The sequence below is a fragment of the Oncorhynchus masou genome, chromosome 22 (assembly GCF_036934945.1).
Source record: "Oncorhynchus masou masou isolate Uvic2021 chromosome 22, UVic_Omas_1.1, whole genome shotgun sequence".
In the NCBI taxonomy this organism is placed as follows: Eukaryota; Metazoa; Chordata; class Actinopteri; order Salmoniformes; family Salmonidae; genus Oncorhynchus; species Oncorhynchus masou.
In genome coordinates, this window is record NC_088233.1 from 15,746,240 (window position 1) to 15,773,702 (window position 27,463).

At 40.8% G+C, this 27,463-nt stretch overlaps 1 pseudogene; it reads right to left on the reverse strand.

Moving 5' to 3' along the window:
- Positions 1-10,545: 10,545 nt before the first annotated feature.
- LOC135508780 (mitochondrial inner membrane protease subunit 2-like) overlaps positions 10,546-27,463 on the reverse strand; it is a 193,135-nt pseudogene continuing 176,217 nt past the window's right edge.

The window sequence follows — 27,463 nt, forward strand, 5'->3', positions numbered from 1 at the left end:
ATCCATCTGTAACTGTCAGCCATGCATGCCACCTCTGTAGCTTCTCTGAAGACTGGCAGCAAGGCCTTTCGAATTGTTTTAGGACTTTAGGTAAGAGAGCGAAAGGAGAGGCATATTCAGAGGGAGGTAGAGGTTTACAGAACAAAAATATAAACACAACATGCAACAATTTCAAAGATTTTATTGAGTTAGTTCGAATAAGGAAATCAGTCAATTGAAATAAATGAAGTAGGTCTTAATCTATAGATTTCAATGACTGAGAATACAGATATGCATCTGTTGGTCACAGACCTTGAAAAAGAAAAGTAGGGGTGTGGATCAGAACCAGTCCAGTATCTGGTGAGACCACCATTTGCCTCATGCAATGCGACACATCCTTTGCATAGAGTTGATCAGGCTGTTGATTGTGGAATGTTGTCCCACTATGCAAAGTTGGTGGGAACTGAAACACGCTGTCGTACACATTGATCCAGAGAATCCCAAACATGCTCAGTAGGTGACATGTCTGGTGAGTATGCAGGCCGTGGAAGAACTGGGACATTTTCAGCTTCCAGGAATTGTGTACAGATGCTTGTGACATGGAGCCGTGCATTATCATCCTGGAACGTGAGGTGATGGTGGCAGATGAATGTTATGACAATGAGCCTCAGGATGACGTCACAGTATCTGCATTCAAATTGAATAGATAAAATGCAATTATGTTCATTGTCCGTAGCTTATGCCTGCCCATACCATAACCCCACCACCACCATGGGGCACTCTGTTCACAACGTTGACATCAGCAAACCGGTTGCTCACACGCCGCCATACATTTGGTCTGGTTGTGAGGCCGGTTGGACGTAATGTCAAATTCTCTAAAATGACGTTGAAGGTTGCTTATGGTAGAGAAATTAACAAGCAACAGCTTTGGTGGACAAAGAGTCCACTGGGTCTCCGGCTGCATTATGAGTTCTGGTGAATTCACACACTGAGAAAAGTACCAAGAAGAAGAGAGAAATATTTGCTTGTTTTCTCATTGTGTACCGAGACTGGGAATCGGAGCAAACCCAATCAATAGCTTATTAATAGTTTAACGCTGGATATCTGACCGCTGTGTTAAGCATAATATTTTGAGAAATATCTAATCAATATATTTACATAATTTGCACCTAGATTACCTAGTCCTGTTTGCATTTGTAGAGACTTATTCCGCCAATTCCCTCCTTGGATACACCCAAACAGGTTATCAAATGTGTGATAACACAAAATATACACTGAGTTGTATTAGCTAGCATGATTAGTCTCTAACCTCGGCAAATTGCCTCTTCTTGCCACCATTGTTGGAGATAGCATCGGGTCTTAAGCGGGACAACTCCAGTGGTAGAACAGCGTGGTAATGCTGCTGGTATAAAGTGTTGCTGAGCTTCTTATCAGGCTGACCGGCCTCTCATTCTCTCTGCAGGACAATGAGCAGCTGAAGTGAGTCTTAATTGGTTCTGCACCAGTCAGTCGCTGAGGTGTGCATGTGAGATACAGTACCTGTTGGGGCTATAGCTAGTCTAGCACTATTTGCCAGACTCATGGCGCTCCAGTGGCTGTGGGAAGAGACTAATAATATCTTGTGGTACTAAGGTATAGCTACAGTGCCTTGCGAAAGTATTCGCCCCCCTTGAACTTTGCGACCTTTTGCCACATTTCAGGCTTCAAACATAAAGATAAAACTATTTTTTTGTGAAGAATCAACAACAAGTGGGACACAATCATGAAGTGGAATGACATTTATTGGATATTTCAAACTTTTTTAACAAATCAAAAACTGAAAAATTGGGCGTGCAAAATTATTCAGACCCCTTAAGTTAATACTTTGTAACGCCACCTTTTGCTGCGATTACAGCTGTAAGTCGCTTGGGGTATGTCTATCAGTTTTGCACATCAAGAGACTGAAATTTTTTCCCATTCCTCCTTGCAAAACAGCTCGAGCTCAGTGAGGTTGGATGGAGAGCATTTGTGAACAGCAGTTTTCAGTTCTTTCCACAGATTCTCGATTGGATTCAGGTCTGGACTTTGACTTGGCCATTCTAACACCTGGATATGTTTATTTTTGAAACATTTCATTGTAGATTTTGCTTTATGTTTTGGATCATTGTCTTGTTGGAAGACAAATCTCCTGTATTTGGCTCCATCCATCTTCCCATCAATTTTAACCATCTTCTCTGTCCCTGTTGAAGACAAGCAGGCCCAAGCCATGATGCTGCCACCACCATGTTTGACAGTGGGTATGGTGTGTTCAGGGTGATGGGCTGTGTTGCTTTTACGCCAAACATAACGTTTTGCATTGTTGCCAAAAAGTTCAATTTTGGTTTCATCTGACCAGAGCACCTTCTTCCACATGTTTGGTGTGTCTCCCAGGTGGCTTGCGGCAAACTTTAAACAACACTTTTTATGGATATCTTTACGAAATGGCTTTCTTCTTGCCACTCTTCCATAAAGGCCAGATTTGTGCAATATACGACCGATTGTTGTCCTATGGACAGAGTCTCCCACCTCAGCTGTAGATCTCTGCAGTTCATCCAGAGTGATCATGGGCCTCTTGGCTGCATCTCTGATCAGTCTTCTCCTTGTATGAGCAGAAAGTTTAGAGGGACGGCCAGGTCTTGGTAGATTTGCAGTGGTCTGATACTCCTTCCATTTCAATATTATCGCTTGCACTGTGCTCCTTGGGATGTTTAAAGCTTGGGAAATCTTTTTGTATACAAATCCGGCTTTAAACTTCTTCACAACAGTATCTCGGACCTGCCTGGTGTGTTCCTTGTTCTTCGTGATGCTCTCTGCGCTTTTAACGGACCTCTGAGACTATCACAGTGCAGGTGCATTTATACGGAGACTTGATTACCCACAGGTGGATTATATTTGTCATCATTAGTCATTTAGGTCAACATTGGATCATTCAGAGATCCTCACTGAACTTCTGGAGAGAGTTTGCTGCACTGAAAGTAAAGGGGCTGAATAATTTTGCACGCCCAATTTTTCAGTTTTTGATTTGTTAAAAAAGTTTGAAATATCCAATAAATGTCGTTCCACTTCATGATTGTGTCCCACTTGTTGTTGATTCTTCACAAAAAATACAGTTTTATATCTTTGTTTGAAGCCTGAAATGTGGCAAAAGGTCGCAAAGTTCAAGGGGGCCGAATACTTTCGCAAGGCACTGTATACCTCAAAGTCCCTGGGGGTTACAGTATTCACCCCCAGTGTTAGTGGGATTAAAATGGCTTTATTTTTGTGAAGTGGAAGAAAAATTGTAACATTTATTTTAAAAAATATATATGAACAAATTAAAATATCTTGATTAGATAAGTATTCAAACCCCTGAGTCCATACATGTTAGTATCACCTTTTGGCATTGATTACAGTCTTTCTGGGTAAGTCTCCAAGAGCTTTCCACACCTGGATTATGCAACATTTGCACATTTTATTATTTTTCTAAATTCAAGCTGTCAAATTGGATGTTTGATCATTGCTAGAAAAAAAAGTGCAGGTCTTACCATCAGTTTTTTTTTCAAGCAGATTTAAGTCAAAACTAACTCGGCCAGTCAGGAACATCCACTGTCTTAGTAAGCAACTCCAGTGTAGATGTGGCCTTGTGTTTTAGGTTATTGTCCTGTTGGAAGGTGAATTCATCTCCCAGTGTCTGGCCACCACCACTATGCTTGAAAATATGGAGTGGTACTCCGTAATAGGTTGGATTGTAACAATCGTTAAGGAGTGGACCAAGGCGCAGCGTGCTTTGGGTTCATAATTTATTTAAATGTTTGTTACTAGGCAAGTCAGTTAAGAACAAATTATTATTTTCAATGACTGCCTAGGAACAGTGGGTTAACTGCCTGTTCAGGGACAGAACAACAGATTTGTACCTTGTCAGCTCAGGGATTTGAACTTGCAACCTTCCCAACTAGTCCAACACTCTAACCACTAGGCTACCCTGCCGCCCCAAATGTGAACCAGCAACAAAACAAAGAGTAACTAACAAACAAACGTACAGCCTTGTAGGGCTCAAAAGCAACAAAACAAGATCCCACAAACAACAGGTGGGAGAGAAGGCTGCCTAAATATGATCCCCAATCAGAGACAACAATAGACAGCTGTCTCTGATTGGGAACCATACCAGGCCAACATAGAAATACAAAAACTAGACTACACATAGAAATAATAAACTAGAACACCCCCCCAGTCACACCCTGACCTACTCCACCATAGAAAATAAAGGCTTTCTATGGTCAGGATGTGACATGGATTGGATTTGCCCCGAACATAACCTTTTGTCCTGAATACAAATGATTAATTGGTTTGCCACATTATTTGCAGTATTACTTTAATGCCTTGTTGCAAATAGGATGCATATTTTTGAATATTTTTTTTATTCTGTACAGGCTTCCTTTGTGTTATGTTATTTAGGTTAGTATTGTGGAGTAACCACAATGTTGATACATCCTCAGTTTTCTCCTATCACAGCCATTTAAACTGTAAATGTTTTAGTCAACAATCCCTGAGCGGTTTCCTACCTCTCCGGCAACTGAGTTAGGAAGGTTGCTTGTATCTTTTGTAGTGACTGGGTGTATTGATACACCATCAAAAGTATAATTAATAACTTAATGTTCAAAGTGATATTTAATGTGTTTTTTATATATATATTATTTATTTAGAATTTTTTTAACCCTTCTACCAATATTGAAAAATATATTTCACCTTTATTTAATCAGGTAGGACAGTTGAGAACAAGTTCTCATTTGCAACTGCGACCTGGCCAATATGAAGCCAAGCAGTGCAACAAAAACAATAACACAATAGAAAAGTCTATGTACAATGTGTGCAAATGTAGGAAGATTAGGGAAGTAGGGCAATTGAGGAGAAATAATTACAATTTAGCATTAACACTGGAGTGATAGATGTGCAGATGATGTGCAAGTAGAGATACTGGGGTGCAAAAAAATAATAATATGGAGTTGAAGTTGGATGTGCAATTTACAGATTGGCTGTGTTCAGGTACAGTGATCGGTAAGCTGCTTTGACAGCTGATGCTTAAAGTTAGTGAGGGAGATATAAGTATGTGTGAGGTATTGAAAGAACTTATTTGTGGTTGAATCTGTGTTTGAAAGTCACTGCTCGGCTGAGGGATCTTACAGATAATTGTGTGTGCAGGGTACAGAGATGAGGTAGTCATAAATAATGTTAAACACTATTATTGCACACAGTCGATTAACCTTATTATGTTACTTGTTAAGCCAATTTATTTTTTTTCCCTCCTGAACTTTTTCAGGTTTTCCATAACAAAGGTGTTGAATACTTATTGACTCAAGACATTTCAGATTTTCATTTTTTATTCATTTGTAAAAAATAAAATAAATAAAAATTCCACTTTGATATTATGGGGTATTGTGTGCAGGCCAGTGACAAAATATTGATTTAATCCATTTTAAATTCAGGTTGTAACACAACAAAAAGGGGTGGGAATACTTTCTGAAGGTACTGTATGAATCTTATCTAGTAGGCACTCTCTCTGTTACTGTGTGTACCTTTTGGCTTGGATTGAGTTGAGTGACCATATTATGTAGTCACTGTGAGCACTGAACTGGTTCTTAGCAAATATCTCACTTAGAATATTTCTTATATTTTCCCCGATTGCTGCTCCTATCTAGTTTGCATCTCTCCCTCCCTCCCGCTGCTACCTCCAATGGGGTAAAGCCAAGGAGTTAGGGCCTGAGGCTAAATGCCCTGCGCGACCCCCTCTGTGTGTGGGTTCCACTTGTCAGGTGATGGTGGATATCAGAATCCATAATTTAGCACATGATGCCTCCCAGAGGAAGCTGTGGTTCAAGAGCTGGTGACCCAAGTCTCCCAGCAGCACATCCACTGTCATGACGCCTTGAATAATCACATTTTCATGAATATTAAAGCTGCCCAGATATGAAATGCAGTCAGATCATTTTATTCTACCCTTAAAATCTACAACAACAAGGCAGATGTATCTCCATGCAGTCCAGACTCTCCCTGAAAACAAACCAATTTGCTCAATGAATTGTGTGAGTGGCTGGTGAACCATTACTTATGCACTGTAGGTTCACTGCATAATGTAAATTAACCAAAATCAATAGATCGAGGTTAATCTCATCTATGCTATATTTAAACCGTAAGAGCTAGTGGAGTGCGCTGGAGTCAAGGTGGTCTCACACCTCTGTGGTTGAAAGCCCCCAGCCCCAGTGCTTTTGAAGATAGCAGGATAGTCACCGCTGACATTTGGAGGTAGCGCTCTTCCAAGCGTAGGGGAATTGAATTTCAGATGGGCATCGCTCATAGCGCCATGGCCTGTGCTCAGTTTAGACATGTTGCAGCATGAATAACCAGTAAAGTGTAAAAGGAAATGGCTCAGACTCCCCAAACATCAGGCCCTGAAATCCTCCTTTAAGTGATTTTGACACAAAAATCCACTTTCCTCAGCGTTTCACCACTGTTAAAATCACATTCTCTTCACTCGGTTATATGAATTCAATTTACCGTTTCATTTCTATTGCTGTGTCAGTAATATGATTGTCATGTTCAATAAGATAATGCTGCTCATCCAAGGGATTCCTGGGGTACTGGGATAAAAGGCTGTGACGGAAGCTGTCCTCTTGGTCATTCTTTAACAGTTTAAAAGCTTATTTGAATGATATGTTTTCTTACAAATGCTTGTTTACTATGAAGACTGGAGGAGCCACTTTGAACGGTTTACAAGCTGCCATGTCTGGAGGCCTTTATTGTGTGGCAAAGATATGCAAATGGTGTACACTGATACTGTTAAGTCAATATGAAGTCAAATTAATGAATGGGTTTTGTATTGCTATTTAGAACAACAGCGTAAACATCAATATATATATAAGTATGTATGATTTTTGCCATTCCATGAACAGTGCTATTTTTGAAAAGCAAAAAAAAAAATAGATTAGTACTAACAGTAATAACATACTCAAAATAAGTATTGCAGTAAGCAACCCCTTGTTTCCAATTTTAAAATTCCCTGTGTCTTCAATTACTGTGAGTCATTAGATATTGATGGAATAAAGTACATTCAGTAATGATACTCCATACTTAGTGGTTATTAAAGGTTTGCCATGACAGTGTAATTGTAAAAAAGTAGCTACCCACTGGACAAAAAAAACAGTTGAATCAGCACTGTTTCCACTTAATTTCAACAAAACATATCTATGTGAAAAACTGATTGGATTAACATCAATTTAAGGGCATTTAGTATTTTTCCCACCAAACTTTTGACCTAAAGCCAATACATTGTTTGTTTGTTTAATTCACGTTGAATTCACATGTGAAAATCAAAACTAGACGTTGAACTGATGTTAGTGCCCAGTGGTTAATGGATTTTACTTGGACTTTTCCCAGTTCAATTCCAAGATGACCTCCTAACATGACCCATCTCCATTCATTATTTTCAAAGAGGACCCTCTATAATAGTCTTGATGGTTAGACCAATACGTAATCTCCCTTTTCCCAGGTCAAATCCAAAATGGGCCTCCTTGGTTGACTCATGTCTAGTCATCCTATTAGAAAGTATTGATGGTGAGACCCTAGCCATCTCTATTAGACCATCCTCAGGTGCACAATAACTCCGCAGGATGTCCCTGCTGATCTGTGTTCAATGGCCATTGAACTTATCACAGGCTCTTGAGGAAATCTGTATTGACCTGTGTTTCATGACGTACATTAGAGCCTACTGGCTTTATTCTACCATGGTGTCCTGTTCTGTCTGACCTTCCTGAAGGAGAGAAAAGGAACAAGAGAGTGAAGGTGAACTTCTGGAACTGACATATTTGAGCCAAAGTTCTCATTAATAGGACTTTGACATCTCTTTCACAGTGTCAAAACAACGTTATACAATGAAGGAATAGGTGTGAAGGCAAGGGTTCATGGAAATATATTCATTGTAGGGCACCTGGAGCATAATAAATGTCATTAATGTTAATACAGATCTCTAATTATCTCTAATTTGCTCCATGAAGCCTTTGTCCAATTGCATGTACCTACACCAGCCATGTTATACCTAATTAAAGATCATAACCTTCTCTCACGGATAGTGACGTGTTATTGTCATTTATGTTTGAGAAATGGTTGTCACTTGTATTGTAGGGGAGATTAAGAAGTCATTATAATTGATTTATAATAATAAAATAATTATACTCATACATGTTCCATAAAGGATTATTTCATCATTTATCACAACTGCCAGCACAATAAAGGGGCCAAAAAAATGCTTCCTCTGCTACAGAAGAAGTTCAATAAGGCTTTTTGCCACTATGATTTGGTAACTGCATTTAGTTTGAAATCTGTTTTACCTCAGTTGTACATGGATCCAATACAGAGTAATTCAACAGCCAATCTCAATTACATTTCAGTTAATGCTTTCAGTAAAATGACAGGGCAGGGACACACCACATATTTTTAAATCTGAACCATCTCCTGTGAAAGTAATTCTTTGCTGCAAGAATTTGGGAGATAGTATCATGGAGATAGTGTCAACATGAAGCCAAATGATAACTCGTTAAAGTAGTCTACTGTACAACTGCTAGGTAGCTCAAGGACGATGTGCTACACTCACAGCCAGTTGTATTGGTGCTCTCATTCAAGAGAGACAAAGCATGCTATAGATCCCATCATAGGCGGAGAGGACATCATGAAGGGTGCTTCCATGTGGAATTTAGAATTCTGGAACCCCACAGCAATTTCGAGAATTGGCAATCTCATCCTCATATCAGTTTGTCAACATGTGGATACAAGCTATAATGTGATGATAATACTGTGTTTTAATATCTAATAATACATACATCATTATCTTTAAATATTACATCATTAGGTTAACTTTACATGACATATTAAAAGCTAATTTCTTGATAAATTATTAAGGATATGTATTCAAGGTTGTGGCTTATGGAGAGTATATAGATCTATTGAAGCTTAATTCAACATGCCTGGTAATACTGCCATTAATGTTATCGTTACAGTATTAAACTCTCAAAACATAGCAAGGCCTACTTTTTTTCCATTTTCATTTCCATTATCTTTCCAGACGAGGATGTCGCCTGCAGATAGTAAACTTTAATTTCTGTCCAAGGCTTCAAAAAACCTTTATCATCATGCAACTTTAAATATGCAAAAAGGAGTCCTCATCAGGTGTTATCTCGCTAAACCAATATTATTGTCATTGTCAGTGAAAAGCGCTGGACATGGTGCTCTCTTGGTGCTAAAATGGATTGATAAAAAGCTTCAGCATGGCACGTATAGAGGCTTAGATATTGCCAGAAGCTTTAAGAAGAAAACAAAGGCCTGGCTTAACCTTTTCAAAATACAGCTTGTTAGTTATTATTCTGTGTTATTGGTTATCTTCTGGCACAGAAACCTTTCCAGAATACACGATTCTTTTATATAGGACTTATGACTCCTAGAGCAAATGTCCTTCTTTCCACCCATCTCCAGTGAGAACTCTGACTGAAGTCTCACTGCCGAACCAGTATCAGCCATGGCCGAGAGCAAAGTCTTGGTGCCATATCCAACTCTAGCTTTTCAAAATGGAAGATATCCACTATAACAGGCCTAAAGGACACTCCTCCTGAGTACAGAGTCAGCGGTAGATGCAAATACTGGAGGCGTAGGGGACATAGATAGACCTCTAGTGTGTAGGGGGTCAACTGTTACAGGCTCAGGGCAGTTCATGATGTTTGTGAATAAAATTGAACTATAGATGCTGACATTGAACGTATACTGTTGTACTTATGATTGTTATTGGCTATTCATGTGGGTTTTAAAGGTGTAATGCTTCTTAACATTCTGCCAACCATTATCTATGACTACTGTCAGTTGAATAGAACAAAACAAAAATGTTTTAAAAATGTTACTTTTGCTTTTAGACATTATTCTACCCCGATCTGGATGGATATTAAGTGTTGATGAAGAAATAACAGGTTCATGGGTGCTCAGTGCTCAAACTGACTAACCATATACAATTATCTGTGATTATTATTATTTGACCATGCTGGTGATTTATGAACATTTGAACATTTTGGCCATGTTCTGTTATAATATCCACCCGGCACAGCCAGAAGAGGACTGGCCACCCCACATAGCCTGATTCCTCTCTAGGTTTCTTCCTAGGTTTTGGCCTTTCTAGGGAGTTTTTCCTAGCCACCGTGCTTCTACACCTGCATTGCTTGCTGTTTGGGGTTTTAGGCTGGGTTTCTGTACAGCACTTTGAGATATCAGATTATGTACGAAGGGCTATATAAATACATTTATATAGGGTGCAACAGGTCTGCACCTCAGGAGAAAATGTCAGTTTGCTTTTCATTCAGAGTTGGCCGATCATTCAGAGTATTTCTACCGCTCCTGCTGTCTCTAGAGAGTTGAAAACAGCAGGTCTGGGACAGGTAGCACGTCTGGGGAACAGGTCAGGGTTCCATAGCAGCAGGCAGAACAGTTGAAACTGGAGCAGCAGCACGACCAGGTGGACTGGGGACAGCAAGGAGACATTCAGGCTAGGTAGTCCTGAGGCATGGTCCTAAGGCTCAGGTCCTCTGAGAGAAAGAAGGAAAGAGATAATTAGAGAGCATAATTAAATTCACACAGGACACCAGATAAGACAGGAGAAAGACTCCAGATATAACAGACTGATCCTAGCCCCCCAAAACATAAACCATTGCAGCATCAATACTGGAGGCTGAGAGAGGAGGGGTCGGGAGACACTGTGGCCTCGCCCGACGATACCCCCGGACAGGGCCAACCTGGACAGGAAGATCGCATCAGTGACTCAACCCACTCAAGTGATGCACAGCTCCTAGGGATGGCATGGAAGAACACCAGTAAGCCAGTGACTCAGCCCCTGTAATAGGGTTAGAGGCAGAGAATCCCAGTGGAGAGAGGGGAACCGGCAAGGCAGAGACAGCAAGGGCAGTTTGTTGCTCCAGCGCCTTTCCGTTCACCTTCACATTCCTGGGCCAGACTACACTCAATCATAGGACCTACTGAAGAGACAGAGTCTGCGTCTCTCACATGGATAGGTAGACCATTCCATAAAATGGAGCTCTCTAGGAGAAAGCCCTGCCTCCAGCTGTTTGCTTAGAAATTCTAGGGACAATAAGGAGGCCTGCGTCTTGTAACGGTAGCGTATGTGTAGGTATGTACGGCAGGACCAAATAAGAAAGATAAGTAGGAGCAAGCCCATGTAATGCTTTGCAGGTTAGCAGTAAAACCTTGCTCCGCTCTGCTTTGCTCACCACACTGTAGCACCATACACAATACAGTATTAATATCCCACAGCAAACACTCCTACTCATCTTGAGGAGTTAGACCACTTGTTAGGGGTCAAACATGACTTAAAGCGCCGGTTTCTCCCACAGACTTTTATTACAATAAAGGACTGGTTGCTCCTGCTGCTTTGAGCCTTGTGGACCAGGAGCACAAACCACCACGCCAAGGTTAATTTAAAGTAAAAGAGACAATTGTTCTGCTCCTAGCCTCCTACTGTACCATGTACAGTATGGTGGTGGTGTGACCTCAGTTGAAGGAGGGTTAATTCCCTGCGCTCCTCTACATACAGGAGCCACTCACTGTTTAAAATCTATTACAGGGCCAGAGGATATGCCTCTTGATAATCTTAAAGCCTTTGGGGTGTAGGGGTTGGGGGGCATTCTGAGGCAAGGTATGAGCTCCAAAGTGCTGGAGTGACCCTGGACGCTCTCCGATTAGCATAATTGCATTTCAAGCTGGTCAAGACCGTATCTAAGAGAGGAGCAATCAAACCGTCAAATGAGACATGGCGCGTCACTGACTGCCTCAAGATTTCATTACAGAGTAGGTAAAACCGACAAGGGGCAATACCAGGCTAAAAACGATTGGAATATGTATGAACACATTAGAGAGTTGTTTCTTCAATGATTGGTTTTTATTCCCCTCTGCTCATTGTAACATTCAGAGTTTAGCTATGACTCATCTCTTTGTTATTGTTCTCAAGGTATTCTCACTTTAAGATTGGCTGTGGCACATTGGTGTAAGGTAATACTATTGTAGTTATACAATATTGTATTGTAATGCAACCCTCAGGGGACGAAGGAACAGTGAAGATAGACACAACATCGGTCAGCAATAACATACTAATAAGCAGCAGAAAGGAACTGTCCTTGAGGGTTAGAGACATCATACTGACATATGGCTGACTGATGCTCCTATTATCTCAGGATATACCATTCTGTCAGAATTATTAAATCACTTCATGCATGAAATCTCACTGCGTATGATTTAATGTATTTTTCAGCGAGACAACACATCCTGTACAGACCATAAATTGTGGATAAAAACAATTCTGAATGGAAGGTGGAGGCCTCTTTTTCTCTGTCTCGTCTCTCGCTCTCTCTCTCTCTCTGTCACTCTCTCTGTCTCGTCTCTCTCTCTGTCTCGCTGTCTCCGTCTCTCTGTCTTTGTCTCTCTCTCTCCAGTGACAGCAGAGCAGAAGGTGTTTTTCTAAAGATTATTTCCTGAGTCAGTTGGTTGTGTGCCTAAATAAGGGCATTTCTCACCAAGAGGACCAGAGTATCCTAGCAGCCTAAATAAGGGCATTTCTCACCAAGAGGACCAGAGTATGGTAGCAGCTACAGCATGCATGGTGTGTTGGCAAGGTAACGAAATATAAGATTATGAAGAGGCCAGCCTTTTCAACTTTTTGTAAACATGGTAAAGGCAAGTAATTACTCAACAGTTCAAAGGTGCTTAAAGTCGTCAGTCTGTAGTACAAACACTGTGTTGGATATTCATGCTTCTCAGCTAATATAATGAAATATGGTAGAATCAACTCAAATGTATTTATTATTAAAAAGAAGCATTGGGACAAATTGCTACGCCATTGGTGTGCATACAGTTACTTGTGTTTGCATGGACTTAAAGGAATTTATGATCTTGGGACTGGGAATATTACAGTATTCCATTTCAGACTATTTAAAGATGGTTCTCTGTTGAGTAATTATGCATATTTTATCATCACAGCACTGTGTGTGTTGACTCAGTGTGAGGGCCGAAGACACCTGCAATGAGACTTTCTTCTATGAACCAGTCTCATGCCAGACATAGCTGTTCCCATCGCAAAGTCAATAACAACCATTTAGCTACATTTGCTAAATTTGCTAGTAGAAGAGTTCATCAATCGGTTTTATGTAAATCTGGCTCCAAAATGCATGAATAAAACCTCAATTGTAGTGAACTTCCTTTTCTCTGTTGCAGTCTATTGACGTCAAATTATGAGTTCAAACAAATATGTAATGTAAGGACTGAACATGGATCTGGGGTTTCAGAAGAAAGACTATAATAATAATAAAACATAGCCTACGCTCTTAGAAAAAAGGGTTCTTTGACTGTCCCCATAGGAGAACTCTCTAGGGAAACAGTTCCAAATGGAACCTAATAGGGTTCTACCTGGAACCAAAAAGGGTTCTTCAACAGGTTCTCCTATAAGGACAGATGAAGAATCCTTTTAGGTTAAAGATAGCACCTTTTTTCTATGAGTGTACTCACAAGCAGTGAAAGATCTCTCTTGGCAGTAAACACTTTCATCATGTCAGCACAACAGCATTGGAACGTTAAAGGTTAATTAAAGGTACTCTCCGCTATTTGACATTTGACTTCCTACCTACAGCAGCCAACAACAATGACATAATTCAAATCTGTCAAAACACAATTTGTTGATGTTGTCTGTAAGTAGGAAGTCGCTCCTTCATGTATGATGATGTCATCTTGTTGAGTATACCTTTAAGATTTACTGGTATGTTGGAAATTAAACAAAAACGAACACAAATGTATACAAAATTTCAGGTTGTTGTTGTTATTAATGCATGTCACAGGATACACTTAAACACCATGAACTTCCTCTCGAATTGCACTTAGTATGTACATAATGGTGCCGGAGCAGATGGCTGCCATTTTATGGGTTCCTAACCAACTATGCTGTTTTTTGTGTTTTTTCACATTGTTTGTAACTTAATTTGTACATAATGTTGCTGCTACCATCTCTTATGACCCAAAAGAGCTTCTGGAACAGCGATTACTCACCTCGAACTGGACAAAGATTTTTTGTGAACGTGAAGGATATACTGCTTCTCAGAGACCAGGCCCAAATTACCGTCATTAGTGTGAAGAAAAGAGGGAAATACAGGAGGCGGAGATCGGGGTGCTTTGTGAGACTTTGTCGGCAAGTGGGTAACCCTCCTGTACCATCCATTCTATTGGCCAACATGCAATCCCTGGATAAAAAACTGAATGATCACCATTCGAGACTATCCTACCAACGGGACATTAAAACTGTAATATCTCATGTTTCCAGAGTCGTGGCTAAACGACAACACGGATAATATACAGTTGGCTGGGTTTTCCGTGAATTGGCAGGACAGAACAGCTACGTCTGGTAAGACGAGGGGTGGGGGTGTGTGTCTATTTGTCAATAACAGCTGGTTTGCGATGTCTAATATTAAGGAAGTCTTGAGGTATTGCTCGCCTGAGGTAGAGTACCTCATGATAAGCTGTGTACACAATATCTACCAAGATAGTTTTCATCTATACTTCTCATAGCTGTCTATTTACCACCACAAACCGATGCTGGCACTAAGACCGCACTCAAAGAGCTGTATTAGGCCATAAGAAAACAAGAAAATGCTCATCCAGAAGCGGTGCCCTTAGTGGCCGTGGACTTTAATGCAGGCAAACTTAAATCAGTTTTACCTAACTTCTACCAGCATGTCACATGTACAACCAAAGGAAAAAATCTCACCTTTATTCCACACACAGAAACGCATACAAAGCTCTCCCTCGCCCTCCATTTGGCAAATCTGACCATAATTCTATCCTCCTGATTCCTGCTTACAAGCAAAAATGAAAGCAGGAATTACAAGTGACTCGCTCAATACGGAGGTGGTCAGATGACGAGGATGCTACGCTACAGGACTGTTTTGCTAGCACAGACTGGAATATGTTCCGGGATTCATCCAATGACATTGAGGAGTGTACCACCGCAGTCACCGGCTTCATCAATAAGTGCATATGACGATGTCATCCCCACAGTGACCATACGTACATATCCCAACCAGAAGCAACAGGCAACATCCACACTGAGCTGAAGGCTAGAGCTGCCGCTTTCAAGGAGCGGGAAACTAATTCAGACGCTTATAAGAAATTCCGCTATGCCCTCAGACGACCCATCAAACAGGAAAAGCGTCAGTACAGGACTAAGATTGAATCCTACTACACTGGCTCTGACACTCGTCTGATGTGGCAGGGTGTGTTAGACTATTACGGACTACAAAGGGAAACCCAGCCGCAAGCTGCCCAGTGACGCAAGCCTCCCAGATGAGCTAAATGCCTTTTATGCTCACTTCGAGAAAAGCAAAACTGATGCATGCATGAGAGCACCATCTATTCCGGACGACTGTGTGATCATGCTCTCCGTATCTGATGTGGTTCAGACCTTTAAACAGGTCAACATTCACAAGGCCACAGGGAACACCTATATGAGAATGCTGTTCATTGACAACAGCTCAGCGTTCAACACCATAGTGTCCACAAAGCTCATCACCAAGCTGAGGACCCTGGGACTAAACACCTCCCTCTGCAACTTGATCCTGGAATTCCTGACGTGCCGCCCCCATCTATCTACCTACCTCATCCCCATACTGGTATTTATTTATTTATTTATTTATTTTGCTCCTTTGCACCCCAGTATCTCTACCTGCACATTCATCTTCTGCCGATCTACCATTCCAGCGTTTAATTGCTATATTGTAATTACTTCGCCACCATGGCCTATTTATTTCCTTAACTTACCTCATTTGCACTCACTGTACATAGAGGTTTTGTTTTCTTTTGTTCTACAGTATTATTGACTATGTTTGGTTTATTCCATGTGTAATTTTGTGTTGTTGTATGTGTGAATTGCTACGCTTTATCTTGTCCAGGTCGCAGTTGCAAATGAGAACTTGTTCTCAACTAGACTACCTGGTTAAATAAAGGTGAAATTTAAAAATACATACAAAAATGTAATTACATTTTAATGACCAAAGGCTCGTAGTTCTGTGTGTTATGTTATAATTAAATCTATGATTTGATAGAGCAGTCTGACTGAGCGATGGTAGGCAGCAGCAGGCTCGTAAGCTTTCATTCAAACAGCACTTTCGTGCGTTTTGCCAGCAGCTCTTCGCAAGCACAGGGCTGTTTATGACTTCAAGCCTATCAGCCCAATGGCTGGTGTAACCGATGTGAAATGACTAGCTAATTAGCAGGGTGTGCGCTAATAGCGTTTCAAACGTCACTTGCTCTGAGACTTGGAGTAGTTGTTCCCATTGCTCTGCAAGGGATGCGGCTTTTGTGGAGCGATGGGTAACGCTGCTTCGTGGGTGGCTGTTGTTGATGTGTACCTGGTTCGAGCCCAGGTAGGGGCGAGGAGAGGGACGGAAGCTATACTGTTACATTGGCAATACTATAGTGCCTATACGAACATCCAATAGTCAAAGGTATATGAAATAGAAATGGTATAGAGAGAAATAGTCCTATAATAACTACAACCTAAAACTTCTTACCTGGGAATATTGAATTCTCATGTTAAAAGGAACCCCCAACTTTCTTATGTTCTCATGTTCTGAGCAACATGGCACAACTGCCACATGGCACATATTGCACTTTTACTTCAACACTTTGTTTTTGCATTATTTAAACCAAATTGATCATGGTTCATTATTTATTTGAGGCTAAATTTATTTTTAATTATGTATTATATTAATTTAAAATAAGTTGTCTTTCAGTATTGTTGTAATTGTCATTATTACAAATAAATAAATAAAAATTGGCCGATTAATCGGTATCAGGTTTTTTTGGGGTCCTCCAATAATCGGTATCGGCGTTGAAAAATAATAATCGGTCGACCTCTATTTAGTAGTCTTATGCCTTCTATCCCCAAGCCATAAGACTGCTACATTGATAGTTAAATACTTAATCAAATAGCTACCCAGACTATTTGCCCTTTTTGCACTAACTTTTTTGACTCATCACATGCACTGCTGCTACTGTTTATTATCTATCCTGTTGCCTAGTCACTTTATCCCATGTGTATATGTGTACAAGTTACAAGTTATCATTACTTATTGTGCATGTATTATTACTTTTATTATTTTCTGTTATTTCTTTTCTATTATTTCTCTGTTTTCTTTCTCTCTGTACTGTTGGGAAGGGCCCATAAGTAAGCATTTCACTGTTAGTCTATAAAAAAAGACGATGTTGGATCGACTACTAAATATTTGGTTTGTTATTCTTTTCCCACATAATCATCTCTGTCAATTAATCAGTGAGCACAAGGTTTACAAAACACACGGGCAAATGTCAACTGCTACTAATGATGCCTGTTATCTTACAAAAGGCCTGTTATTTTGCCTAGAAATGAGAAACACAATAATAATTTGGTTAATCTTGACGGTAAGGCTGAGCTTGGCTCATGCCTCAGGCTTGTTCAGTGAGTAAGAAATGCCAACCTATTCCCTACATAGTACACTATTGACCAACGCCCTATGGACCCTGGCGGAGGTCGTGCAGGGCAGGTGCTCAAATTGAATAGCTAGAACCAAAGATGAAAGGGAGTTAGTATATTTACATGAACCACTACTGGAGTGGGCTATAACATCTGATCTTCGCTAATGTAGGCTAGATCAGGACTTCTCAAAGTGGGGTCCATGGAGTCCCCTGGGGTCTGCAGCCAGATTTCAAAATATACAATGTAATATTATTAAAGGCCCAATGCCGCTGTTTAATATGAATACCAAATAATTTCTACGTAACAAATAAATACATTACGATAATAGTTGTTTCACCTGTCTTTGTGCTTGTCTCCACCCCCCTTCAGGTGTCGCCCATCTTCTCCATTATCCCCTGTGTATTTACGCCTAAACAAACTGTTGCCAGTTCGTTTTGTTCGTAGAACCTACCAGTGTTTTCCACCTTGCTCCTGTCTTATCTAAGTTCCTGTTTTTCTGCCTGTCCTGAGCCTGCCTGCCGCCCTGTACTTTTGCCCCACTACTCTGTATTTACCGACCTCTGCCTGACCTGACCCTGAGCCTACCTGCCGTCCTGTACCTTTGCCCCTGTTGTTGTAATAAACATTGTTACTTCGACACAGTCTGCATCTGGGTCTTACCTTAAACGTGATACTGGTGGGGAGGGGGAAATGTAAAACTACCTGTTATTAACCAATTCCACCTGGTGATGTCACCAGGCAAGCTGAAACTCCAGCCCATGCAAACCTGCTGATTAGAAGGTCCTGTGTAGATTGTATTTTCAACCAGCAACTATCAGAAAATGACACTGAGCAAATGTTTTCACACTTTTACAGTGTTTGGTTCATCATTTGCTGTACAATTGTACAATATGGTACAAAACACAGGAAAAGCTGAATTTTGACTGCACTGGGCCAAACGTAGTGTATTATATAGGGAATGGGGTGTTATTTTAGACACAGATGAGAAGAAGGCCTTTCTGATTGGCTCCCGTGGTAGTACATGTCCTGGGGGGTGATGACAGCACCACATAGGCCTCTGGCCATGGCTAATTGTGAAAATGTTTGAACCACCAAAACCGCTGTAGTTTAACTTAAAGAGCGTGTGAATTTTTCAGCTTTTTGTTAAAAATCGCGCAAAGTTCCAACGTCCTGCTACTCATGCCAGGAATATTGTATATGCATATGATTAGTATGTGTGGATAGAATACACTCTGAAGTTTCTAAAACTGGTTAAATCATGTCTGTGACTATAACAGAACGTCTGTAGCAGGCAAAACCCCAAGGAAAACTGTTCACAAAAAACACAAAAAAATATCACTCCGCCAGTCTCTGTATTGTCTATGGCAAGAGAAAATAGATAAGGCCCAGTTTACAGTTCCTACAGCTTCCGCACGATGTCGCCAGTGTTGGGAATTGGGTTGAAGTTAATCCTTGGTGAAATGAGAAATATGCACTTCCTGTCATCGAGTACACAGGAGAAAGTTATGGAAGAGAGAAAATCGTCCATGATTTGTTGACTTGCTGCTATTGAATACAGATCGCTCCGTGATCAATTTGATTGATTATTAACGTTTACTAATACCTAAAGTTGGATTACAAAAGTAGTTTGAAGTGTTTTGTCAAAGTTTATAGGCAACTTTTTTAATTTAAAAAAATGACGTTGCGTTTTGAAACAGTGTTTTTTCCTGGATCAGACGGTCTTCATAAATGGACATTTTGGGTATACGTGGACCGATTTAATCTGAAAAAAAGACCCAATTGTGATGTTTATGGGACATATAGGAGTGCCAACAAAGAAGCTCGTCAAAGGTAATGAATGTTTTATATTTTATTTCTGCGTTTTGTGTAGCGCCGGCTACCAAATTATTTTGTTTACGTCCCCTTCGTGTCTTTCGGGTGGGTTGCATGCTATCAGATAATAGCTTCTCATGCTTTCGCCGAAAAGCGTTTTAAAAATCTGACATGTTGGCTAGATTCACAACGAGTGTAGCTGTAATTGAGTACCCTGCATGTGTGTTTTAATGAAAGTTTGAGTTTTATCGAGTACTATTACTTGTCACTCTGACATTTCCCCTGATGTTGATCCCTGTACAGGGGCAGCAGCCATAAAAAGTTAAAAACTCAATGGATTATGTTAAATCAATGATGTCATATCTGAATTCTGCCATCTTCATGCACGTTCGTCATTGAACTACACTTCTTCCTGACTGATGAGCTGTAGGATACAACGAGTGGATTTGTAAAGAATTCCTATTAAATAGAATATCATATTCCTTTAAAAAATTACTTTGGTCCATGGTTCATTGCTGGGGTTTCGGCACCAAAAGTATATCTATAAATATGGTCAAGATTACCAGATATTATAGTACCAGACAGAACAACCAGAACAGTGCCACTCCATGAGATGCTGTACATTACAGAACCTTCCTTCAATATTAATACATTCCACATCAAGCCATCTCTCGTGCAGCAGCAGCACGTTGAGCAAGTGGAGCTTTAGAGTTGAGCTCTGGCCTGGGGATCAGTGTCATTCTCACAGGAGCCAGCAGAAAGTATTCTATTCCACAGAGGAGAGGTGTCAAAGAGAAACAGAGGTTGTGTCTCAAATGGCACTAAAGAGCCCTATGAGCCATGGTTAAAAGTAGTGCACTTATGGTACATTTCCATCAAGGATTTACTCCAGTGTTTCACCCAAAAGGCTCAGACTTTTGTGTTTCCACCTTCACAGCCTGTCCCCAGTGTATCACTGGGCTGTGGCTTCAGTGGACCTGCTCTGCATAGGTCCTTGTCGATGGTACATTTCTGCCTGCATTTACATAACAATGGCTAACTGTGAACATGGGTTAACATCTTCCACAGTTAACACCTTCTCAAAAAGAACTGTGTTGCAGGGGTTGTTGATTCTGCTGTTGATTGTGCCTCTATTACAGTAAAAACTCCACAGAGGGCAAGCACTGGATCCCCTGCATGAGCTATCGCTGGGTGTCAGCTTACTACATTGAAGCAGGCCGTGCTAAATCAAGCCAATAAACAATGTTATAGAGGGTGAGAACAGAATCATATATTGGTCCTGTATTGCAAGTAGCCAAATCCCAGGAAAGACCCCTGAGCAATACAGTACAGAATGACGCTAGTCCAGGCCACTGGGTCAAACTAAGAGGCCATAATGGACAACTAACCTTCCAATACTGAATCACTGCACTAAAGTGAGTGTGTGCTATGTGTTTCAAATCAAATATAATTTTATTGGTCACAACACATATTTAGCGGATGTTATTGCGGGTGTAGTGAAATGCTTGTGTTCCTAGATCCAACAGTGCAGTAGAATCATACAATTCACAACTACTCACAAAATTCGACGGGGAGCACTTCTTCAATGAGTTGGACATGAGGGATATACTACAGACACCCGACCAGGCCCAGATCCCCGTGGTTCGCTGGAGAAGGAAACGGAGGTTTCACGGAAAGAGATCAGGGTGCCTTCTGAGGATCAGGTGACGAGTGGCTCATCTGACCTTGCCTTCCATTCTGCTAGCTAAAGTTAAGTCGTGGGAAAATAAATGGGACGAACTGAAAGCATGTACAGTTGAAGTCAAAAGTTTACATACCACTCCACAAAATTCTTGTTTAACAAACTATAGTTTTGGAAAGTTGATTAGGACATCTACTTTGTGCATGACACAAGTAAATTTTCCAACAATTGTTTACAGACAGATTATTTCGCTTATAATTCACTGTATCACTATTGCAGTGGGTCAGAAGTTTACATAGACCAAGTTGACTGTGCCTTTAAACAACTTGTAAAATTCCAGAAAATTATGTCATGGCTTTAGAAGCTTCTGATAGGCTAATTGACATAATTTGAGTCAACTGGAGGTGTACCTGTGGATGTATTTCAAGGTCTACCTTCAAACTCAGTGCCTCTTTGCTTGACATGGGAAAATCCAAAGAAATCAGCCAAGACCTCAGAAAAAACATTGTCGACCTCCACAAGTCTGGTTCATACTTGGGAGCAATTTCCAAACGCCTGAAAGTACCACGTTCATCTGTACAAACAATAGTACGCAAGTATAAACACCATGGGACCACGCAGCCGTCATACCACTCAGGAAGGAGACGTGTTCTGTCTCCTAGAGATGAACGTACTTTGGGGCGAAAAGTGCAAATCAATCCCAGAACAACAGCAAAGGACCTTGTGAAGATGCTGGAGGAAACAGGAACAAAAGTATCTGTATCCACAGTAAAACAAGTCCTATATCGACATAACCTGAAAAGCCACTCGGCAAGGAAGAAGCCACTGCTCCAAAATCGCCATAAAAAAGCCAGACTACAGTTTGCAACTGCACATGGGGACAAAGATCCTACTTTTTGGAGAAAAGACCTCCAGTCTGATGAAAGAAAAATACTGTTTGGCTATAATGACCATCTTTATGTTTGGAGGAAAAAGGGGAAGGCTTGCAAGCCAAAGAACATCATCCCAACCGTGAAGCACGGGTGTGGCAGCATCATGTTGTCGGGGTGCTTTGCTGCAGGAGTGACTGGTGCACTTCACAAAATAGATGGCATCATGTCATGAGGGAGGAAAATTAAGTGGATATATTGAAGTAACATCTCAAGACATCAGTCACGAAGTTAAAGCTTGGTCACAAATAGGTCTTCCATATGGACAATGACCCAAAGCATACTTCCAAAGTTGTGGCAAAATGGCTTAAGGACAACATAGTCAAGGTATTGGAGTGGCCATCACAAAGCCTTGACCTCAATCCTATGGAAAATGTGTGGGCAGAACTGAAAAATATGTGTGCGAGCAAGGAGGCCTACAAATCTGACTCAGTTACACCAGCTCTGTCAGGTGGAATGGGACAAAATTCACCCAACTTATTGTGGGAAGCTTGTGGAAGGCTACCCAAAACGTTTGACCCAAGTTAGACAATTTAAAGGCAATGCTACCAAATACTAATTGAGTATATGTAAACTTCTGACCCATTGGGAATGTGATGAAAGAAATAAAAAATGAAAGAAATAATTCTCTCTACTATTATTCTGACATTTCACATTCCTAAAAAAAAGTGGTGATCCTAACTGACCAAAGACGGGAAAGTTTTACTAGGATTAAATGTCAGGAATTGTGAAAAACTGAGCTTAAATGTATTTGGCTAAGGTGTATGTAAACTCCAAACATCAACTATATATGCTACCAACGGGACATTAAAAACTAATATCTTGTGTTTCACCGAGTTGTGACTGAACGATGATGTAAAGAACATACAGCTGGCGGATTTTACACTCCGTCAGCAGAACAGAACAGTAGCCTCTGGTATGAAAAGGGGCAGGGGCCTATGCATATAAACTCAGAAATAAAGAAATGTTCCTTTTTCAGGACCCTGTCTTTCAATTAATTTGTAAAAATCCCAATAACTTCACAGATCTTCATTGTAAAAGGTTTTGACTGACTCTGAAAAACAACAAAATAAAGATTCCCAGGGTCCCTGCTCATCTGCGTGAACATGCCTCAGGCATGCTGCAAGGAGGCATAGGGACTGCAGATGTGGCCAGGACAGTAAATTGCAATATCCGTACTGAGAGACACCTAAGACAGTGCTACAGGGAGACAGGACGGACAGCTGATCATCCTCGCAGTGGCAGACCATGTGTAACAACACCTGCGCAGGATTGGTACATCTGAACAGCACACCTGCGGGACAGGTACAGGATGGCAAGCACCACAAACGATTGTTAGGTGACCACCAAACCACAATAAAAACAGCCATTTTCCCAGCCAAAGAGGAGTCACAAAAAGCACAAATAGAGATAAAATTAATCACTAACCTTTGATGATCTTCATCAGATGACACTCATAGGACTTCATGTTACACAATACATGTATGTTATGTTTGATAAAGTTGATATTTATCAAAATATGAGTTTACATTGGTGAGGTACATTCACTAGTTCCAAAAACATCCAGTGATTTTGCATAGCCACATCATTCAACAGAAATACTCATCATAAACGTAGATGATAATACAAGTTATACACATGGAATTATAGATATACCTCTCCTTAATGCAACCGCTGTGTCTGATTTTATAAAAACTTTGCGGAATAAGCAAACCATGCAATAATCTGAGGCGACGCTCAGAAGAAATAGTCACAATAGCCGCCTTGTTGGCGTCAATATTAACAAGAAATGACATGATAAATATTCCCTTACCTTTGAGGATCTTCATCTGAAAGCACTCTAGGAATCGCAGGTCCACAATAAATGTTTGTTTTGTTTGATAATGTCTGTTATTTATGTCCAAACACCTCGTGTTTGGTATACATATCCAAACACTCATTCTGGTCAGTGTTACGTCGGACAAAAACTTCAAAAAGTTATATTACAGGTCGAATAAACATTTCAAACTAAGTACAGAATCAATCATTAGGATGTTTTTAACATATACTGTAGCTTCAATAAAGTTCCAACCGGAGTATTCCTTTGTGTCTTGATGAGCAATGGAACGCAAGTGGATACCATGAGGAATGAGCGTGATCAGAAAATGGCTGACTGCCAGTCACCTGATAGATTCTGCTCTCATTCAGTCTCACAACACAGTAGAAGTCTCATTCAAATTTCTATAGCTGGTTGACATCTAGTGGAACCCCTAGGAAGTGCAAGATCATTAAAATCTCAAGGGGATTTCATTGGGAACTGTGGTGAATACATACGAAGCTCAGATTTCTCACTTCCTGTTTTGATTTCTCCTCAGGATTGTGCCTGCCATATGAGTTCTGTTATACTCATAGACATCATTCAAACAGTTTTATAAACTTTAGAATGTTTTCTATCAAATACTAATTATAATATGCATATATTAGCAACTAAGACTGAGGAGCAGGCCATTTACTTTGGGCAACTTATTCATCCAAGCTACTCAATACTGCCCCCCAGCCATAAGAAGTTTTAAGGGCTTGTAAGTAAGCACTTCACTGTAAGGTCTACACTTGTTGTATTCGGTGCATGTGACAAATACAATTTGACTTGATTTGATTTTAAATCAAGAAATATATAAATATTAGGACGAGCAATGCCGGTGTGGAATTGTCTAAAATACATTAAAATAGAATACGGTGTATACATATATAATATGAGTAATGAAGTATGTAAACATTATTAAAGTGACTAGTGTTCCATTTTTAAAGTGACCAGTGATTCCATGTCTATGTATATAGCGCAGCAGCCTCCAAGGCGCAGGGTTGAGTAACCGGGGGGTAATTTAACAGTCTGATGGCCTTGAGATAGAAGCTGTTTTTCAGTCTCTCGGTCCAAGCTTTGATGCAACTGTGCTGACCTCGCCTTCTGGATGGTAGAAGGGTGAACAGGCCCTGGCTCAGGTGGTTGATGTCCTTGATAATCTTTTTGGCCTACCTATGACATCGGGTGCTGTAGGTGTCCTGGAGGGCAGGCAGTGTGCCCCCGGTGATGCGTTCAGCAGACCGCACCACCCTCTGGAGAGCCCTGCGAATGCGGGCGGTGCAGTTGCCGTGCCAGGTGGTGATACAGTCCGACCGGATGTTCTCAATTGTGCATCTGTAAAAGTTTGTGAGGGTCTTAGGGGCCAAGCCAAATTTCTTGAAGTGGGTCTAGGGTGTCAGGTAAGGTAGAGGTGATATAGCTAGCCTTTCAAAGCACTTCATTATGATAAAAGTGAGTGCTATGGGGCGATAGTCATCTAGTTAAGTTACCTTTGCTTTTTCGAGTACAGGAACAATGGTGGACATCTTGAAGCAAGTGGGGACAGCAGACCGGGTAGGGTGAGATTGAATATGTCCGTAAACACTCCAGCCAGCTGGTCTGTGCATGCTCTGAGGATACGGCTAGGGATGCCATCTGGGTCGACAGCCTTGCAAGGGTTAACACTTTTAAAAGTCTTACTCACGTCGGCCACGGAGAACGAGAGCCCACAGTCCTTGGGAGCGGGCAGCGTCGATGGCACTGTGTTATCCTCAAACAGGCAAAGAAGGTGTTTAGCTTGTCCGGAAATAAGATGTCAGTGTCCGCAACATGGCTGGTTTTCCCTTTGTAATCCGGGATTGTCTGTAGACCCTGCCACATACATCTTGTGCCTGAGCCGTTGAATTACAACTCCACTTTGTCTCTGTACTAATGTTTTGCTTGTTTGATTGCCTTATGGAGGGATTAACTCCAATGTTTGTATTCAACCATAAACCCAGTCACCTTGCCATGGTTAAATGCGGTGGTTCGCAATTTCAGTTTCCTGCGAATGCTGCCATCTATCCACGGTTTGGGTAGGTTTAAATGTCACAGTGGGAACAAATCCTATACACTTCCAGATGAACGCAGTCACCGTGTCCATGTATATGTCAATGTCATTCTTAGAGGCTACCCAGAACATATCCCAGTCTGTGTGATAAAAACAATCTTGAAGCATGGATTCCAATTGTTCAGACCAGCATTGAATAGACCTTAGCACGGGTACTTCCTGTTTGAGTTTTTGCCTATAGGATTGGAGGAGCAAAATGGAGTTGTGATCTGATTTGCCGTAAGGAGGGCAGGGGAGGGCCTTGTAGGCATCCCGGAAGCGGGAGAAGCAGTGGTTGAGCATTTTAGCAGCGAGAGTACTACAGTCAATGTGTTGATTGGAACTTTGGTAGCATTTTCCTCAAATTTGCTTTGTTAAAATCCCCAGCTACAATAAATGCGGCCTTGGGATATGCGCTTTCCAGTTTGAACAAAGTCCAGTTTGAACAAAGTTCTTTGAGGGCCATCGTGGTATCGTCTTGAGGGGGAATATACATGGCTGTGACTATAACCGGAAGGGTACGAACAAAGGAAAGTCGTATTCCTGGTCGTATTGCGGGTGAGTTACTGTTACAAAAGTTATTTCTTGTTGTATGTAATAACACAAAAAAAACGTTCTGGGCTAATAATATAAGAAATGACACACAAAGAAAACGAAATACTACAAAGTTGCTTAGGTGCTAGAAGCAGAGCTGCCGTATCTGTCGGTGTCATCTTGTTTGTGGTGTGGCAGGTGCTCATGGTGTGGCTTTAGGTCCATTTCCTGTGATGAACGGTCCTTTAGGACTTACTGTTTGACATGGCAAGGATCAGGAATGATCCGGAATAAATAATTAATCAGCCACTTCGGGATAACGATAAAGAAAGACAAAAGCAATGTGTTTTAGACTTGTGCATTTCTTAGGTTTCAACACACACAACAGACTGGAGACAGATGCCAAGACTTTCATAAATACACAATAATATTCTCAAATTACATTTCAAGGCTGCGGAGGTGAGTTGAGGTGGCCTAAAAAGCTAAACTAACTGTTCCACTGTTCCCTCACACAGGTGAAATGAGTGCCAAGGCCTTGTAGACATCAGGGGCCTGTGATAAAAGACTCCAGAATACCAACACCTCTCCCTTCTTCCTCAGAGGTCTTAGTGTAGGGACTGGGAGTGGCAAAACGAGCTACTAAATGTTGTCAAATAGGAATGGATTTGGTACAATACTCCTTCGCTAATTGCTGTAGTTGGGTGGGTGATAGTCACTGTGACATTTATTGACTTGATCTGGACAACAAATATGTTTGCCATATTTAATTTATAAATATCAACAAATATAACATCATTCAATTACCACACCCTTGTGCCGCTGAGAAATGGGTGATTTTTCAGTGACCTGAAAAAGAATAAGTTATCGAAGCACCACAATACTATAAAGCAACATTTATTTTTTGTTGTTTGGCCTCCGTAAACCCATAGACAAAGCAACCGTTGAAGGCAGTTTCAGGCATTCAGCATATTTCAAGCTACAATAAATACATAATCTGATTTAGACAAAAGGTATTACTGGGATATTTGTT